Below are 20,088 nucleotides of genomic sequence, written 5' to 3' on the forward strand. Positions count from 1 at the left end.
TGGCCATCTCGGCCTCCCTGCTGCTCAACTATCCCGGCACCCGATTATTTTAGCCTCACAAAGGTGGGCTCGGCTAGTCCTCTACATTGTCTTACCTTGCTTGGCACTGCCTCGACAGATCCGAGCTCGCTGCGCCACTCCGCCACGTCATCTCACCAGTGTCCTTATACTTTCCTTATCTAAAGGCAACAGCACAACGCCCCGTTACAAGACACGTACACATGTGAGCCTCACCGTAAAAGGAGGATGGTTATTAAGTTGTTAGGCTTATACCTGCTCGAGTTGCTATTCCCCGCTAAAGGACAAGGATGATTCACACACTCAAGTCACTCGCCGGTTACTAGGCCCGCAGGTTCTGTCCCCTAAATGCTGGCATGTCTGCGCACTTGTCAGGAATGTACAAAATCTGTCTCCTCAAATGCCTCGCCTCATCGCCATCTACCTCAGTGAGTATAAAGGCTTCCCTATAGGTATGAGAAAGCTCTCGGGAATCTTCTGCATTTTCAAGCTTTTACTGCTTCTTCTTCCTCTTCATTCTTGTACTAACTTGAGCGTCGGAGTGGCCCCGTCGGAATCTCTGGCAGCTAGCTAACCCTCTTGGTTTAGTGTTTTTCTTTCCCAGGTTCCCTCGATTAGAAAGGTTTGTCGCGGTCTGAGTGGCATAATATTTGATTGGTGACTTCACCGTCTCCGGTATCTAACCGGAACAATAATTATGCCATTAAATTTATTATGATTTTTAAAAATTTATCTATATATTTTAAAAATTTTAAAAATTAATTTATTTTAAAAATAATTTATAAAATTTAAAGAACGTTAATAAAAGTAAAAAAATAAAATTCTTTTTATTATTTTATTTTTTAATAGCTAATTACAAGAATAAAATAAAATAAAATTTAAAAAGAAAAATTAAATAATTAAAAATAAAAATTACTTTCATACTATTTAAAGTGCCACCACCTTAATGCTGCAGATTTCGTTAAAATATCATCATATTTGGTACTGATTTAGTCAAAACATCATCGCATTAATATTAATTTCATCAATACATTACCACTTTGGTATTGGTTTTTTAAAAGCATTCCTACCTTAATGTTGATTTCTTTAAAACATTACATTTTGATATTTATTTTATAAAAGCATTACCATCTTAGTATTATTTTCATGAGCATCGTTACTTTAGTAATCCAAATATGGAATATCAAGAGATTTGATCCAATAAGTTCCTTTGACTCTCTTGAATTTCATCAGGCTCAAAAACTCTTACTTCATAACCTTTATTAATTTAGAAAAAATATTTAAAAATATTAATTTTTTTTAATTTTTGACACAGTGTCATATCTAAACTTTAATATAGGACAACACTAATAGATTCCTTATACTCTCTTGATTTTGTCCATGTTAAAATTTTAAAATTTTAAAAATATTTAAGTCATCAATGAGTTTTAACTAAAACTCATTTATAGACTTAAATAAGTCAACTTCAGTTCAAACTTTATCCAATAGGTTTCTTTTACTCTCCTGAGTCTTACCGTACTCAAAAACTATTAATTCAAGACCCCTATTAATTTAGAAAAATTATATTGTGATTTCTCCACAGTGTTGTGATTTTTCCAACACATTGGTTTTGATCTTTCAACAACAATACCCCACATATTTTGAACTTTCAAAACCATCACTTTAATGGTCCTCAACTGTATAAATCAGCACTATAATATTCTAATTTCTCCAATATAGTGGTGATGATCTTTGAAAACCAACACTACAATAGTCTTAATTTTTTGAAACCAACACCACTATATTGTGATTTCTTCAATATATTGGTTCTAATATTTGAACAATAATATTACACAGGTTCTGATCTTTCAAAACTAGTACTACTATATTGTGATTTCTCTAACATATTGATTTTAATCTTTGAAAACTAGCATCATAATGGTCTTGATCCTTCGAAACCAATATCATTCTGTTGTGATTTCTCAAGACTGTAGTATAAATATTTATAAATTAACATCGCAATGATTCTGATCATTCGAAATTAGCACCACTATGTTGTGATTTTTCCAATATAGTGATGCTGATCTTTATAAAATTACACCATAATAGTCCTGATCCTTTGAAACCAACATGACTATGTTGTGATTTTTTCCAACATAGTGTTGGTGCAAGGAGCATCATATAATCAAACCTATGTTGTGATTTGTTAAGTGCACAGAACTTAATAGGAAAATCCTAGTAGGTCAGGTGGATCGGATATCAAACAACGGAAGTCTTAGCGGATTAAGAGGATTGGACATCAGACAGAGAAAGTCCATATGGGTTTGCGGGACTAGACATCTAGCAAGATGGACTTGATGAGTCAATAAGGACTGAACATCGAGTTAAAAGAAGACATAGTGGGTGAAAGGATTGGATGCTAAGCAAAGAAAGTCCAAACAAGTCAATTAGACCAAATGTTTAACAAAATGCAAAGAAGTTAAGCTCCTATAGTGGAGAGGCCTTTCAAAAAAGAAGGTAGTGAGAACATGTCCTTAGTGCTAGGACAAAACTTAGGCATTGATCTGACAAAGAATCCCACTCGGAGTTCGAAGTCAAGATCAAACGATTACTACTTAACTATCTTAATTAGATCATTCATAACTTATCTTATACTGTATTATGTACTAACTTTGTATTGTAGAATTCATTTGACCAAAAGGTAAGTTTGGTCGATTGAACGATTAAAGCGATCACCTAATAGAATGGTTCGATCAACCGAAAGCATAGGTGGCATAGTAATCTGAGTTGGCTAAGAAGGCTAACGAGGCAATTGATGTGTTTGGTAATATGGTTTGGATAAGCACAAGAATGCTAACATGACACGAATAAGTCTTGAAGTGACGACATGACAATAGAGGTGTTAAGGGATAAGCTAGGGAGAATTTGACATGACCAAAGATAAACTTCAAGATGCAGATGTGGCGATTGCATGGTCAACGATAAGCATCGAAGTTTGACGTGTCAGAAGACAAACTCGGAGGAGGGATACGCTTTAGAGAATTTGACATGACTAAAGACAAACTTCAAGATGAAGACATGGTGGTTGCATGGTCAACAATAAGCACCAAAGTTTGACGTGTTAGAAGATAAATTGGCAGGATCCGACGTGGACAGAGTTTGTGTAGGATCGAACTCGATGCTAGAAGATGCAGTCGTGGCGATTGCATGGTCAATGATAAGCATCGAAGTTTGACGTGTCAGAAGACAAACTCGGAGGAGGGATAAGCTTTAGAGAAGTTGACATGACTAAAGACAAACTTCGAGATGCAGACATGGTGGTTGCATGGTCAACAATAAGCACCAAAGTTTGACGTGTTAGAAGATAAACTGGCAGGATCCGACGTGGACAGAGTTTTTGTAGGATCGAACTCGATGCTAGAAAGGGAGTTAATAGCGTTATAAATTTTACAAGCTTTAAAGGATGAAAAATAACTCTAAGAATATTGACAAAGTAATGCAACCGAATTAAGATAAACAATTAAATCAAATATTTTAAAAGTAATATTATTTTCTAATAAAGCATGTAACAATTATAACGATGCAAAACATAAATAAATTGATTCTTATTTCGATTAACTCCTTTCTAGAAAGATTATAAGGTAGAAAAACTTTAAAAAGAATCTAAAAATAAAGCACAATATACAAGAATATACGACAATTAAGAAATGATAATGTTATGTTTATGTTGCCATATATGGAGAATGAAGCATGAAGTTGTAGCGCGTAGTGTTCGAAGAGCACTAAATGTGAGCACAAGTATATTGAGAATGAGATGCTTGAAAGCTCTACCTCGTGGCTCCTTTTATAAATATTTTTTAGATGTTAACGTGTCACCCCCGGTCGATTAGATCATCCCCGATTGCCTGAGAGTCTGCTAACATGGTTGCAATGTTTATCTAGTAATAAATGTTATCTGTGATCCCAATCGACTAAACTCTCCCCGGTCGCTTGGAGCCAAGTCAAGTTCCACTTTTGACTTGCTTTTTCGAATCATTGAATCTCATTTATACTGGTCACCTGGAAGCATCTCGGTCGCCCACCCCTCGCTCTAGTCGCTTACGAGACCTCGACTCTAATGGTCAAATGTTATCTCTAGCTAATCGCTCGAGCTCCCTCTCGATCACTTGGAACTGTCAAACTTTGCTTCCCTATACTTGATACACATAATCAGTATGATATAGATTTTAGCTTTACTCACGCGTACCTTGGCTAGATGTTCAGCTCTCAACTGACCCATCTAGTGTGATTTGTCAAGCCATAGGTTCCAACTACCTCCATTTTGACTTGTCTGTCAAGCCACAGTTTTCAGCTGCCTCCACTTGGACTTGCTCTGCCTAGTTCTCAATTAAGGCTTTTTTGCTTGGTTCCCAACCAAGCTCCCAACTACTAATTGTCTGATTCCCAACTAGGACTTTATCTGTGAAGTAACCTACTTTATTTGACATAAAATTATCAATTCACAACAATTTAACTTTACACTTAATCATATATCAAAACTCTAGGTTCACTATAGTGCCCTTGACACCAATAATTGTTTCTTATTTGAACGTATGAAAACTAAGTTAAAGTTAGTTATAAAAATAGTTTTATATAATAAGTATGATATTCAATGTATGATAAAAGATAGTATTGAATGCAGCCATACATAAATAACATATTTTAGAATCTCCCCCTTAATCATAACTCCCAATTTATGTTAAATTCTTATAAGGAGAATTTAAAAATCAACTTTTAACTTTCCCTAATTTTTTGAAGAAATTAAAATTCAACTTTTAACTTTCCTTAATTTTCTCTTCCCCTTTTTCAGACATCAAAATTTTAATATGGAGAGAATGTTTTTCAACAAAAATAGGCATGCATAATATCAAAAAAATAGGCATGCATAATATATTGAAGAAAGCCAAACATGTAGTCAAACATGCATAAGTTAAGTATAACTAAGAATAAATCAAATAGTCACAACCAAGTAGAACTTGTAAATAGAGTAGTCAACATAAGTAAGATTGCAAGTGATTAAACATACTCCAAATCATATAAGTCAAAACTAGTCAACTAACTAAACCTAACATGACCTAAATCCTAGTTTAAGTAACTCTAAGAGTTAGCTCCCCTTAAATTGGAGGTTTATTTATTTTTTATCTAAATATTTCTATCTTCTCCTAGGTTTAACATGAAGTGAATCCACATAATTATCCCTATATTTGAGCTAGAGTTAACGGTGTATACATTATTTTGTCTAACTCCTAATAAGGTTAAACTTGATTCATTAATAGATTTAACAATATATTTTGTTGAGGAAGATTCTACTTTATCTCTTGTGCTAAGTAAATTAAACACTAGATTTTCAATAAGAAATATTTTTTTAATAAATAAATTAACTTTAAAAAGAGGTTATCTCACTCAATTACCTTTAACTTGCCTTGATCCAATTCTGACTTGGGTTTTGATTTTGATTCAGATGTTGATTTTGGTTTGAGTTCAGAATTTGATAGGTTCTAATTCTAATTCGGATTTGGATTTTGATTCAAGTTCGGACTTTAACTCAGGTTCTGATTCTAATTCGATTGAGTCCTTGGAATTTGATTGAGCTATAGGAAAGGTGTTGCCAGCTTGTTCTGATTCAGCTTCTTCATTTTTAGCACTTAGCTACTCCCAAAGATCCTTTGCATCCTTAAATTGCCTGACTTTCTCAAGTGGAACTTGAATTAGACCACAAAGGATGATGGTGGTTGCCTTTGTGTTTGTTGCTTGGTGTTGCTCGTCCATGAGTCAAACTTGAATAACTCACTTTTTGAGTCTCTAGGTAGGTCAACTCCTTCTTGAATGACTTTCCAATAGCTTAAGTGACTCGTAAGAATGCACTCCATCCTTCTCTTCCAATCAACAAAATTATTAAGAGTTGAAGGGATGAGCCGATAGTAGATGACTTCCCAAAAGCAGTTGTTATCCGCTCAGAAGCCCTCTTTCGCTTGGTGGACAACTCCTTAGGTCGGCTAACATGATTGCAAACTCTGTAAACATACACATTTAATATGTTACTAGTAATCAACACACACAGGTGAAAGAGAGCAAAGCTTACCGAGTGAAAAGTATGGATTCTGAGGAGCTAGACTTAATCCCGCTCGGGCGAGAGTTTGCTCAGTAAGGAGTAGACCAAGGTGGAATTCTTGGCCTCCCATTAGTAGGATAGTTGTTTTATACTCCTCTTTCTCTTGATAATGACAAAAGGGGGTCAGGCAGGTAAGGCACAAAGTTAGTCGGATGAGAAATCAAAAGAAATAGGCAAGCGAACAAAAAAGTATTATTCTTTCCAACTCTTATGGGAGATTGGGCCACCCATCATGAACTAAATCTCTTGTTGAGCCATGAAGTAAAATACTCTCGACTCGACCATCTTGAGTTGGAAGAAGCAATAGAAAAGAAAAGAAGAGGGGATAAGGTCCAATAAGAAAAGACGGTGTAAAAGTTGGTCAAGAATCAGAAAGAATTAAGACTTAATTGATACAGAGAAAGTGAAAAATACATGGAAATCTCTAGCAAGAACAAGTGAAAGGGGAAGCGGAACCCGCCTTTGATCACTCCTAAGAAAAAGGTTGTAGACTGAGCTGCGGATGGTGAGGTTGTTCGGTACGGTGGCAAGTATTAGAAGATAGTCGAACGAGATGTGAAATTGGGAAGGTAAAGATCAGCAAACATCGTGGGCTAGCCTAGAGTGGTAGGTTTTAAACTAGGGCTGGAAGCCTGCTTAGCTCAACCCGGTTGCGCCCTTAGACGAGGAGGCAGAATTTTTGCAAGGCATCAGAATAGTTACTAATCAAATAACTTAAAGAGAGAGTGAAGAAGGGCGTATGTGAAACAAAAGAGTCGGATGTTGGAGGAGATGGAGATGGAGAAAAAAAATGATGAGCTACAGTGCTAGTAGTAAAAATGTGTAGCAACCTATTTCATCAAACTCGGCCTCTTTTATAGCCAAATGAGGTGGTGCAGTGAAAAGTCATGCCAATCAGTAGATGGTAGGGATTTCACCCGTTTTTCTTGGTTTGATCCAATGGTTGTGGTAGCAACCGCTTAGTGAAAAGTGTTGGTACGCGTGTACATTTGAGATGAGGTAGAAGGCAAAGTGTGCGATTGTTCGATCGAGACTAAGGGACAAACAGTAAACATTGACATCAAAGGCCAATTTGTGCCCTACATGTGCCAACGTCAGCCTCATAAATATGAATGACTGCTACTTATTTGAATGGATCACATTGATAGGTCACATGCCAATCATGTGCGATGAAAGCCCAAGCGATGACTACAGATATGAGTCAATAAAATCAACTTAGCCGACCGGATCCATCCACACTTTCATCATCAAAGCTTGTCAATTCTTCCTTGATTTGATTTGGAGGTGGGACATGTGATGCACCCTTCACTAGTCACCCAAGCGGCAGTTGATAGTGAACCTCAATCCGACAACTCAGCCCTGACTCCAGTCCTCGGCGACCACCAACTCAGCCTTGACTTAGTAATCAACTAGCTCAATCTAACGACTCGGCACCGACTCCAGTCCTTGGTGGCCACCAACTCAACCCAAAACCAAGTAATCAGTTACCTTAATTTGATATCTTAGCCCTGACTTAGTTACTCCGTGGCCACACGACCTCAATTTAGTTGCTTAGCCACACAACCTCAATTCAATTTCTTAGCCACATGGCCTCAATTCAATCATTCAGCTTAGCTAAATGACCTCGATTCAGTTGCTCGATCACATGTTTGCAATTTAGTTGCTTGGCTACACTACCTCAATTTAGTCATTCATCACAGCCACAAAGGCCTCAATTCAGCAGCTTGGTCACACTATCTCAATTCAGTTGCTCGCCCACACGACCTCAATTCAGTTGCTCAATCACATGGCCTTAGTTTAATCATTCAGCTTGACCAAATGACCTTGATTCAGTTGCTCAGTCACATAACCTCTATTCAATTAATTGGCCACACAACCCCAATTCAGTCATTTAACCCCCGTCATAGGGCCTAAATTTGACAGCTCAACCGGATGACCTCAATTTAGTTACTTGGCCACACGACCTCAATTCAGTTGCTTGGCCATACGACTTCAATTTAGTCATTCAGCTTGGCCAAACGACCTCGATTTGTTGCTCGGCCACACGACCCTGATTTAGTCACTCGGCCTTAGCCACACACCCTTGGCTTGGTTACTCTATAGCCTCATGGTCTTAGCCTCATTACACAGTTGGATGCTCGACCTCATACTTGTCATAATTATTCAAGACCCAACACAGTTTATTTTTCACTCTCAACTACCTCTAAGATGGGAACATCCTCGTTGGAAACATCCCATCCTTGCTAACACAAGACTCCAACCGTATACTCATTTTGGGAACATCCCCGCTCTACTAACACATGACTCTAAAGGTGCACTCACTTTGGGAACATCCTCGTTGTGAACATCCCCGGTCTACTAACACAGGACTCCAACCACACATTTACTTTGAGAATATCCCTTTGGAAATAGCCCTATTCTGCTAACATAAAACTCCTACCGTTTACTCACTTTTGGAACATTTCCACTTTGCTAACACAGGACTCAACCATGCACTCACTCTGGGAACATCCCTGTTGAAAACATCCCCGCTCTACTAACGTAGGAATCTAGTCATGGATTCATTTGGGAACATCCCCGCACTACTAACACTACAAGAAAATCGGTCTTTAACAACACTCAAAAGACATCGGTTTTATGGCAAAACCGATGTCTTTTACTTTTTTACAACGGTTTTAACAAAAACCGATGTCTTTGAGAGGTTGATTGGAGACTACGACAACAGTTTTTGGAGGATACAACAACGGTTTTAAAACCGTTGTCTATGTGCGCTTACAACAACGGTTTTTGAAGACTACGACAACGGTTTAAAAACCGTTGTCTATGTGCGCTTTCAACAACGGTTTTGGAAGCTATAACAACAATTTAAAATCGTTGTCTATTTGCGCTTTCAACAACGGTTTTGGAAGCTATAACAACAATTTAAAACCGTTGTATATTTTCGTTTTTTCTTTCCCTCTCTCCCTCTAAATATTTCTTCCACTACGCGCTTCTAAAACCCCTAAACCCGTGCTTCCAATTCCCTACACCCGACCGACTTAACCACTGCGCGCTTGCCCTTGTAAACCCTAGATGGGCTCTGCTCCACCGCCGCGTCTTCAACGGCACCGCCACCTATGCCTTCCCCCCTCAACTCCACAGACTTCCTTGCACATCTCCGCCGTGTCGCTTCCTCCGTCGCCGCGTCACTTCCTTAATCTCCATTTCACCTTCCTCCTGCAGATTCATCCAGTCTGCAAGCCCTTGCCGCCTGACCCAGTGATGATTAACATAATTGATGGTTAAATTGACATCATTAGTAATGAAATTTAAGGTTTTAGTTGTACATTTATGCCTTGGACGACACATATTTGTAATTGGATGTATTTTGATTATATTTAAATTTTTCTACATTTTTAAACTTATGTTTTATCCAATTTGATTTGTAGGATAGCTTTGTCATCAAGGCTTAAATGACACATCAAAGGCTAAGTGGAATATCATGATGAAGATTTCATCTCAACCCTCCATTTGGAACTTGACTACTCAAGGCAAGGAGAATATCCACAATGAATCTAAATTGTATATCCAAGGAATGGAGGGTGAGAAAAGAGGAAGAAAAGGAGGAGATCAACCCTAACACCTCACTTCCATCTCCACCACACATCTCTACCTCACTTCCATCTCCACCACACATCTCCACCTTACCAATCCCTAGCCATCTCCTTCCCTCAACTCTACAGCATCCCCAACGCCCCCATCTTCCACATTCCACCACGCTGCCACCCTCTTCCACCTCACACCCATTCACGCCGTTCCCCTTCCTGCCCATCTCCCCGTTCACGCCACCACCCCCACACAAAAACTCCACTCACGCTTCCACCTCACACACATTCACGCCGTCCCCCTTCCTCCCCATCTCCACGTTCACGTCACCACCCTCACCCTCCCATCTCCATCACCGATCATACACCTCCCATCCACTCACGTCCTCCCTCACAACACCTCCACCCATCAACACCATCCACTCACACAACCTCACAACTCACAACTCCACCAAGCAGCAACCACCCACTCCTCTCACGCCACATATCCCTTCCTCTCCACCTCACGTCAAGCTCCACTCACGCACACAACCTCCAATGTCACAACCACCTCCTCCAATCACTCATCTCCACTCCTCAACACAACCAGCCCCTCATCTAACGCTCACTCTCCATCTCCAGCCACAACGCCACAGCAGCTCCCTCATCCAGCCATCAGCCCCATCAGCAGCAACAACGCCATAGCCATCTGCAACGCTCTAGCCGGTCGGATAGAGCCTAGCAGTCCTCCATTTTTTCCTGCACGAGTGGACAGCATACAGCACAACGAATTTCAGCAACTTCTAACTTCCTTTTGTTTGATTGCACTTTCTTGTGATGTTAATTTAATCCCCCCTTACAATTGTTACTTTATTCCTTGTTATTTCCTTACAGCTTACTTTGTTACATTTGCTGAATTCTTTCTTTTTGAATGCAAGTTGTTTGTTAAATTGCCTAGTAGAAATTCTGTTATGTTTTGCATCAAATTTATCCTATTTTGTTCATGCTATCCATTTATGTTTAATTTTGTTCGTTCTTGTTTATTGGTCATGTTTGGATCGTAGTTAATTGAAATTTTGATTCCGGATAGTTAGGATTGTTAGGAGTAAGTAGATGGTTGAATTTTTATTGTTAGGAGTAAGTACATGCAATGTAAAGGACTGTAGCTTCTGTACATATTCTAGCTCATGGGTGATGTGTAAAAGGTAACAATTACTTTCTTGGAGGATTTGATGTTGGGTTTGTTGGGAAGTAAATGTGGCCATGTTTTTATGAATCCTCTCCTATTTCACTTTAGTTTTTAGAACTAGTTAACAGACTTAGCATATTTGAATTACTAATTTTGTTTGTGTTATTTCTCCTAACAAAAAATAATTTGTTAGTTCTTGCAAAAATTCACTTAAGTATTGTATATTTGTAACACTAGGATAGCATACTTTACTCGTTGGAATTTTCTCCTAGTTTACTTTACTCATTGGAACTCTTTAGTAACTTAGAATGCTTGAATTAATGATTTTGTTTGTTATTTATCCTAACAGCTTAATCAACTTCAGTCAAAGACAGTTTTTATAATCTAGCTTATTAAGCATTTATCTAATGCTTTTGTATGATCTTATTTTCAAATTGAAGTTTGCTTTGCTTAAAAATGCAAGCAAACATTTCTGCAGCTTTGTTCCGTATGCAATGTTACAAATATAAAAAATGTAGCATTTCATTTTGACTTATTTATTTTCCATATCATTTCAGAACCAAGATTTTCAATTGGATCATCGTCATTTGACCCTTCTATCGCTGCCAGTTAGTGCATTTACACTTGAAATTGAGACAGAGATGTATCCACAAAAGAATACATCATTAGAGGTATTATATTGCTGTGGTTGCTAGCGGTGTAGCTTCATGCTTTACTGATAGTTTCTTTTTTCAGGGTCTGTACAAGTCCTCTGGAAAATTTTGCACACAGTGTGAAGCTGAAGGTTTTCGGAAAATAACTTTTTATCAGGTTTTTCATAATCACTCTAATATGCTTCAATTTTATCTTCAGTTGTACATGGACTCTGAATATGTTCATTCAGATGCTACTTCTGTAAGAATCTTATTTGGTGAAAAAGAAGGTTCCCAATTTATGTAAATGTTATTGTCAGGATCGCCCTGATGTGATGGCAAGATATACTTGTAGAATTGAAGCTGATAAGTCTCTTTATCCAGTGCTTTTATCTAATGGAAATCTGATAGAGCAAGGTGATCTGGAGGTATAATTTTCTTTGCAAGCGATTATAAGTCTTTGTTAGTTATGCTGGTGGCAACAAGTGTTAAACCATTGTCTGAACATGCTCTACTCAGGATGGGAAGCATTATGCTTTATGGGAAGATCCTTTTAAAAAACCATGCTACTTGTTTGCATTGTTGTAGTGATGAATATTCTCTTTCAGATGGGCTTGTCGTCAAATTAAACTGCTTCACTTGTTGAAGGTCCTGATGCAATTTACAGGTAGATGTTGTTACCTTAACCTCAAAGCAGTTATGATCCTGATATGGTACCAGTGAATAATCTTAGTTTCGTTTCTTTGAAAGCTACTTCGAAAGAGCAAGAATAAAGTTGTGCCAGAGAACAAGGATGATGGTGATTCAGATGAGGACGAAGAGGATGATGATGAACAAGATGACGAAGACCAGGAAGAGGACGATGGGGCTGAAGGTGATCCTTCTGGGGATGAAAATGCTGAGGGAATGTGTAATATGTTGCAAGAATAATATTTGTGTTAGTTACTTTTGGTTATTTGTAAATATTGAGGTGATTAAATATATCGGTGCTTTTCTATTTGTGATTTGTTGTGTGAATTTATAATATTTTTGTACTCTTGCTCGATCATAATTTACAAACAACATAAAAAAAATAAGTGTTATTACAACAGTTTTAGATTCAATGACATCGGTTTGGAAGCGTTGTCGTTAAGTGATATTACATCGGTCGAAAACCGTTGCTAAAATTGATGTTAAATAGATATTACATCGGTTTTACACCGTTGCAGAATCGATGTCGTTGAGTGATATTACATCGGTCGAAAATCGTTGCTAAAATTGATATTAAACAGATATTACATCGATTTTTCACCGTTGCAGAACCGATGTCTTTGAGTGATACTACATCGGTACTACATCAGTTACAAACCAATGTTGTTAATTGATACTACATCGGTTACAAACCGATGTCTAAAATGTCAGACCTTTTACATCGCCTTCATAGACATCGGTCGATTTTCTCATAGACATCGGTAGAAAACCGATGTCTATGACTGTTTTTCTTGTAGTGTAACACAGGACTCTAACCATGCACTTACTTTAGGAACATCCCCATTAGGAATATCTCGCTCTACTTATACAAGACTCCAACCATGCGCTCAGTTTCAAAGCATGCTCGTTGGGAGCATTCCCATTCTGCTATTTATTGTAGGATATATCTATGTAGGGAGTCTTCTCATCCTTTCCTCATTCTCGACATTTGCCTACTTTTTAATCAGACTTCATTCAATTTTGCTATTCATCTCAACTTGAAAGGGAAGACTTATAATGTATCTGGGGATACCCCATCAGAGTTAATCATCATCTCATCTCCTTCGTGCGGGATAGACATCCCTCTCTTAAGCTCCACCTAGCGACGCTCGCATACGGGAACTCCCTCGATCGGAAAGCTCCTCGCCGAGTGATGTATTTTAACTGCAAGTGCATAGTCATTGTCAAGTAGTAAAATTATCATCCTCAAGCTATGGAGTTGTTTATCAGTTTAAATGCAACAGAAGGTTATCTAGATGAATCAAATTGAAAGAATTATTGTGAAAGCAAGTAAAGTATGAAAATAGAACTAAAGACGATGAGAAAACTAGTTTGAGAGACAATATTAGGACTTCAATTTCATCACGAAGATCGTTGACAATTTAGTTGTGTAAAATACGAAACTTTTAGGGGTTAAATTATAAATAATTTAATCCTAATTGGGTATGATTAGAAATTTTATTAGTGGAAGGGAATGAATTCGTCTTATGAAGACGAAATGAACGAAAGTGGTTCCGTTCAAATCAGAGGTCATTTGGTTGGTGAACCAAATGAACCAAGATTGAACCAAATTGAACCAATTTGGTTTGGTTCGTAATAGAAGAGGTTTTGATAAAATAAAAAGGATGAAAAGATTCGTCTTGTGGAGACGGATCAAACAAAATTGGTTTGAGTCAAATCGGGAGTTCGATTGGTTAGCGAACCAAGCGAACCAAGATTAGTCCGGTTTGCTACAGTAATGGCCTGAACCGAACCTGGTCTGAACTCAACTCTTAATAGGTTATTGGGTTATGGGTTATAGGATCCGAACCCGTTAAATACTGATCCGCCCGTTAAGAAACCTTTAGAGGGCAGGAGTCGCGATTTGTTCTCCTCAGTCGCGATCCTCTCCTCTGTTTTCACCGCGAGACGCCCTGTTCTTCCTTCTTCGTTCCGATCGCGTGTCCACGGCGGAGCTCCGACGGTGCAAGAGGAGGCGACAAGAGGCTTCCATCTAGGGCTTCGGTTCCTTGCTTGGAGGTGTGCGGATCGGGCAGCAACCGGCGACGCCGAGAAGGAGGAGATCGGCGACGCGGTGAAGAAGGAAGAGATCGGCTCTGATAGGTAAGGGATTTTGAATGGATTTCTTTGGATCTTTAGCTTACTAAGGAACGGATTGTTGAGATCTCCTTTTTGATTTCTTTGATTCCAGCCGAAAGGATTTGGATCTAGGTTGTTTGATCGGCGGCTCTTCCTTGGTTGAACCGATCGGAGCTTGATTAGGGATCTTTGGTTCCCTCAAGGTGAGTTTTCCTTTGATTGCTTTGATCTGATTGAGTTTCATAACTCAATTGGTTGGTCTTGAGCAGATCGATCAGGAGCTCCTTTGGGTTTGACCGCAAAGCAAGAGGAAGATCTGAAGAGGAGAAGCCGAATAGGTAAGATAAGATTGAGTTAGGTTTTGGGTTTATGTGGTTTATGAGCTGGATTGCTCTTCTTGCTTTGGATTTTGATGGCTGATTGATTCCACAGCCCTGTGTCAATGACCCGATTCTTGAGGGAGTGTTGGAGGCAAGAGAAGGAGAATCTGGAATCAAGTAGGATTTCTGAGATTAATTGTGAATTTATTGGAGTGGTTTGTAAGTTGCTTAAGTTCTTACTGTTGTTGCTAGGCTTAGATGGTTGATTATTGATAGTGGATCTGTGTAGGATTTGACAGGTTGTGTGAAACTAAAATAGAATTGATTAAGTGTATTAATCCGAAGTAGGTTAATGTTAGATCAAGGCTTTGAATTCTATTAGAGTTTAAGTTCCTTGATTTGGAAGTCCTGTTGATTATGAGTTTGATCATTAGAGAGGACATTGTGCGATCAGTTAAATTTATTGGATGCCTTTAGATCGATTGGTTAATTAAGGATGAAGCCTATTTACAGATTAGGTTATGGATAACCTAAACTTGGATCTAATTAACCATGATTAGTTTAGTTGGGTTAATACCTATTAAACCTAATGTGGGTTAATTAGGGTTGATTAAATAGAGAATTAACTATATTAATTGATTAATGATATTAATTAATTAATTAGTTAATCCCTATTTAGTATCAACCTAAAGATTGGATTAGTCTAACCTAAGGTTGGTTGATTAGCATAGGTTTGATTATACATGAGGTTAGTTGTATTGATCGATTCGATTAATACAACTAATTGATTGATTAATTAAACCATGTTAATATCAACCTAAAGGTTAGATTAATTTAACCCGAGTTAGGTTAACGAGATTGAGTTAAACTAACCCTTAAAATATAACTTAGGGTTTATTTGATATATTCTGGTATTTAGGATGTGATACTGTGTTTGCAGGTCCTTGATTGATTTTGAGACTTCGATATTATACGGGAGTATACTTTCTGGAGGTTCTTATTTGATCTACGGTTATCAGGTGGATAGTCTACTGTATTTAGTCAATACAGTTCTCTTCCTATTTACAGTGCATGCTTCCTTTCATTTCTAGTGATTAGGTTACTTATCATGCTCTTATACTTGTTATAGATTAGATGCTTTCGATACTCATGTTTATCACATGCTTGATCGTATTTCTTTGACCTTATTATCAGTTCTGTTTATACCTCTGATGCTTGAGATCATTGTTATCCATGTTTATGATTACTGTCTCTATTTCAGTTATGTTATCATCATGTTGATACCTGTGATCAGTAGGACTTTTCATTAGTACCTACACATGTTAATTAACACGGTGTTAATTAACATGGTAGAGGATGATTATTCTGACTTGATCATGTCATCATTACGCATGAGCTTGATTGTAAATCCCAAAGATGTGGGTGTATCTTGCCGGTAGTTGGCCTATAGTGATATAGGTGGTTGTTACCCTTCCATCATGGTGATGGGGACTGTATGGCCTGTACGCAGTCCGGCTGTATGGCCTGTACGCAGCCGAGTCAGTGGCTTGATCTCGACACCGCGATGGGGTGGTACTCAGTCTGGCTATATGGCCTGTACGTAGCCCGGCTGTATGGCCTGTACGCAGCCGAGAGTGATTCTCTGGACGAGTATTGAGGACAGCACTGGCCATAGGATATGTAGCTTATCATAGCTACGGGATCACCGGATGGGAGCACTGATCCCCGATTTGGATCACCGGACTACTTTGTTGTAGGGCGCGGAGTACTGATCCCCAGATGCCGGCCATCCCAGCCTCAGATGCTTGCACGAGTGCTGTAGTGAGTGGGGCAGTTGCATCATATGCACATATTTGCATGATGAGATTTATATACATGCATTGGACCGTATGGATGTGCATTACATTATGAAGTGATTGTGTACTTGTATTGATACTTGGTTGACACATTGCATAACATGATCATGCTTATGGATTACTATATGTACCTGAGATATAGCATTGCTTATATGATATCTGTAGGAGTTACGATACTTTACATTGTTCTCTCATTGTTTACTGTTATGCTTCTTCTATACCTGCTCTTTTATGTTTTACCTTATTGAGCATGCATTTCTTTCTGATTATCCACTGAGTATATTTGTACTCACCATTTGGACTCTGGGATTTTTCTGTCTTCCCAGATATCAGGTAGAAAGACTACAGCTGATGCCGAGGAGATCCTGCCAGTCTTACCATCTCACAGCAACTTATGGTTTATTTGTATTCGTGGGTATTGTATCTGTTTATGTGTCTGTGTGGTGATGTGTGGTGATTTTATTACTTGTAGTTCGAGTTCGTACTTTCGTATCCGTATTTTGGATTTGGTGATTTCTATGTGCCGACGAGTATTCGTTTTATCCTTACTTTGGATTTATCTTTAGAATAGATATGTTTCCGCTGTACGAATCGGTTTTAACGAGTTTTATTCGTTAGTGATTGTACGGATGCATTTCATATATAGTAGGATGTGTTGAGTGACCGTGTGGGTCACATTTGTTTTTATTTCCTTGTATAAATCCATAGTCTGTTATGGATAGGCCGTGTGGGCCTTTTATATATGTATGTATCCAGGGAATTGTCATAGATACAGGGGAGATGCTGCCGAAATTTTTCGGACGGCCGTCTTCCGGGTCGTGACAATTACATCTGATACGCCTCATCAGTCAAATAGATTATTTAACTCCAATCGAGTCGTTTCTGGAGATCAGTCGACTGACTTTGAAGGTCAGTCGACTGATGGCAATCAGAAGGTATAACAACTCGACTGAGCTTCACATCAGTCAACTGAAGGTGATGGACTCGACTGGATGTATTCATCAGTCGACTGTCATCAATTCCGAGCAAGCAGAAGGTAAGATGACTCGACAGATCGACCACATCAGCCGACTAAGGGCAACATCAGTCGACTAACTTAAATCTGTGTCAACATCAAAATAACAATCAGGACAAACTGCATCAACAGAGACCAACTATACTAAACTACATTTACACAAAAATTTTAAAAATATGGAGATGAGGGGTATCAATTCTCATACTTCTTGTATGTTAAGCGAGCGCTCTATCTACATCCACTACTTCTAGAGCTGATTATTTGGATAAAACCAAACCAAATTGAACTGAATTAATCAAAAATGAATAAATATAATTTTCTCAAACTAACGAAACCGATCGAATTTTCAAATAAACACCGAACAAATCGAACCGTTAAATTATTGATTAATTTTGTCAAAAATCAAATTAACCAAAATTTTCAAGTATTAAAGGAGATTTACTGATTAATTAGAGATTTGTAGGTTCACATAGTTAGGAATTTATCCATTATTTTTATTTTAACTTATTTAGTTTAACTAAATAAGAAATTTTAAAATTAAAACCAAACTGAATTAATAGATACAACTAATTTTTTAGAAAAAATGAAATTTTAAAATTAATGATTTGATTTTTTTTAATCGACTAGTTCGGTACATTTAACTAAATTTTTTCTAACCCCTACCTAATTCATCATAAGCACCTAACTAATTCAGTCAATTCTATTAATTATTCAAAATCAAAAGTATTTAACAATTAATTTTTAATAAAAGAGAAACTTTATAAAACATAAAAAATTATCATGATTAAATTTTACTACGTTACTAATAGAATTTAAATATAGTTTAATTTTTTTATAGGCTTAAAATTGTTTTTTTCAAGTTGTGAGCAACTATATTAAACTACTTTTTCTCAAATTTTTTTTTTATGTTGTGAGCAACTAGATTAAACTACATTATCTCAAAAAAATTAAAAAAATATAACTTGGAGATGCGAGGTATCGATCCCCATGCATCTGACATGTTAAGCAATTTATCATCTAAGCTACAACCATAAGACCAAACTAATTCAGCTAACTCTCTTAATTATTCCAATGCAAAAGTGTTTAATAATTAATTTTTAATAAAAGATAAAATTTATAAAGCATAAAAAATTCTAGTAACTAAATTTTGCTACCTTACTAATAGTTATATTTAAATATAATTTAATTTTCTTATAGGCATAAAAATTGTTTTTTTAAAGTTGAGACCAACTATATTAAATTACATTTACACAAAAATTTTAAAAATATGGAAATGAGGGGTATCAATTCCCATACTTCTTGTATGTTAAGCGAGCGCACTATCTACATCTACTACTTCTAGGGCTGATTATTCAGATAAAATCATACCAAATTGAACCGAATTAATCAAAAATGAATAAATATAATTTTCTCAAACCAATCAAATTTTCAAATAAACACGGAACAAATCAAACCATTAAATTATCGATTAATTTTGTCAAAAATTAAATTAACCAAAATTTTCAAGTATTAAGAGAGATTTACTAATTAATTAGAGATTTATAGGTTCACATAGTTAGGAATTTATCCATTATTTTTTATTTTAACTTATTTAGTTTAACTAAATAAGAAATTTTAAAATCAAAATCAAACTGAATTAATAGATACAACTAATTTTTTAGAAAAAAAATGAAATTTTAAAATTAATGATTTGATTTTTTATAATCGACTAGTTCGGTACATTTAACTAAACTTTTTCTAACCCCTACCTAATTCAACATAAGCACATAACTAATTCAATCAATTCTATTAATTATTCCAAATCAAAAGTATTTAACAATTAATTTTTTATAAAAGAGAAACTTTATAAAACATAAAAAATTCTCGTGATTAAATTTTACTACGTTACTAATAGTTGAATTTAAATATAGTATAATTTTTTATAGGCTTAAAATTGTTTTTTTCAAGTTGTGAGCAACTATATTAAACTACTTTTTTCTCAAATTTTTTTTATGTTGTGAGCAACTAGATTAAACTACATTATCTGAAAAAAATTAAAAAAATATAACTTGGAGATGCGGGGTATCGATCCCCGTGCCTCTCGCATGCTAAGCGAGCGCTCTACCATTTGAGCTACATCCCCTACACTAAAATTTCAATGTTTAGTTAAAACCAAACCATACTGAATTAATCAAAATAAAAAAAATAAATTTTTTTCAAACTATTGGAACCAATTGAATTTCCAAATAAAAATTGAACAAACTAAACTGATAAAATATCGATTAATTCGGTCAAAATCTGAACTAACTGATGTAATCAAAATAATCAAGTATCATGGGAGATTTAATGATTAATTAAGGATTTATAGGTTCAGTTAATTTAGATTTACCCATTACTTTTTTCTTTTGATATATTTGGTTTATTTAGTTTAATTGAATAAGAAACTTTAAAATTTAAATTGAACCGAATTAACTAATATAATTGATTTTTTTACAAAAAACTTAAATTCTAAAATAACTAAACTGAATATTTAAATTCGGTCGGTTTGTTTGGTTAAACCGAACTTGGGCTCACCCCT

At 36.6% G+C, this 20,088-nt stretch overlaps 1 non-coding gene across 1 annotated transcript; it reads right to left on the reverse strand.

The window, feature by feature from the left end:
• Nucleotides 1-19,580: 19,580 nt before the first annotated feature.
• On the reverse strand, nt 19,581-19,653 carry TRNAA-AGC (transfer RNA alanine (anticodon AGC)). Its single transcript has one exon. It is a non-coding gene; the product is annotated as a tRNA-Ala (tRNA).
• Nucleotides 19,654-20,088: the final 435 nt, after the last annotated feature.

This window comes from Curcuma longa, chromosome 13 (genome assembly GCF_044706935.1).
Source record: "Curcuma longa cultivar G26 ecotype Majalengka, Jawa Barat chromosome 13, ITB_CL_G26_1.1, whole genome shotgun sequence".
Taxonomy (NCBI): Eukaryota; Viridiplantae; Streptophyta; class Magnoliopsida; order Zingiberales; family Zingiberaceae; genus Curcuma; species Curcuma longa.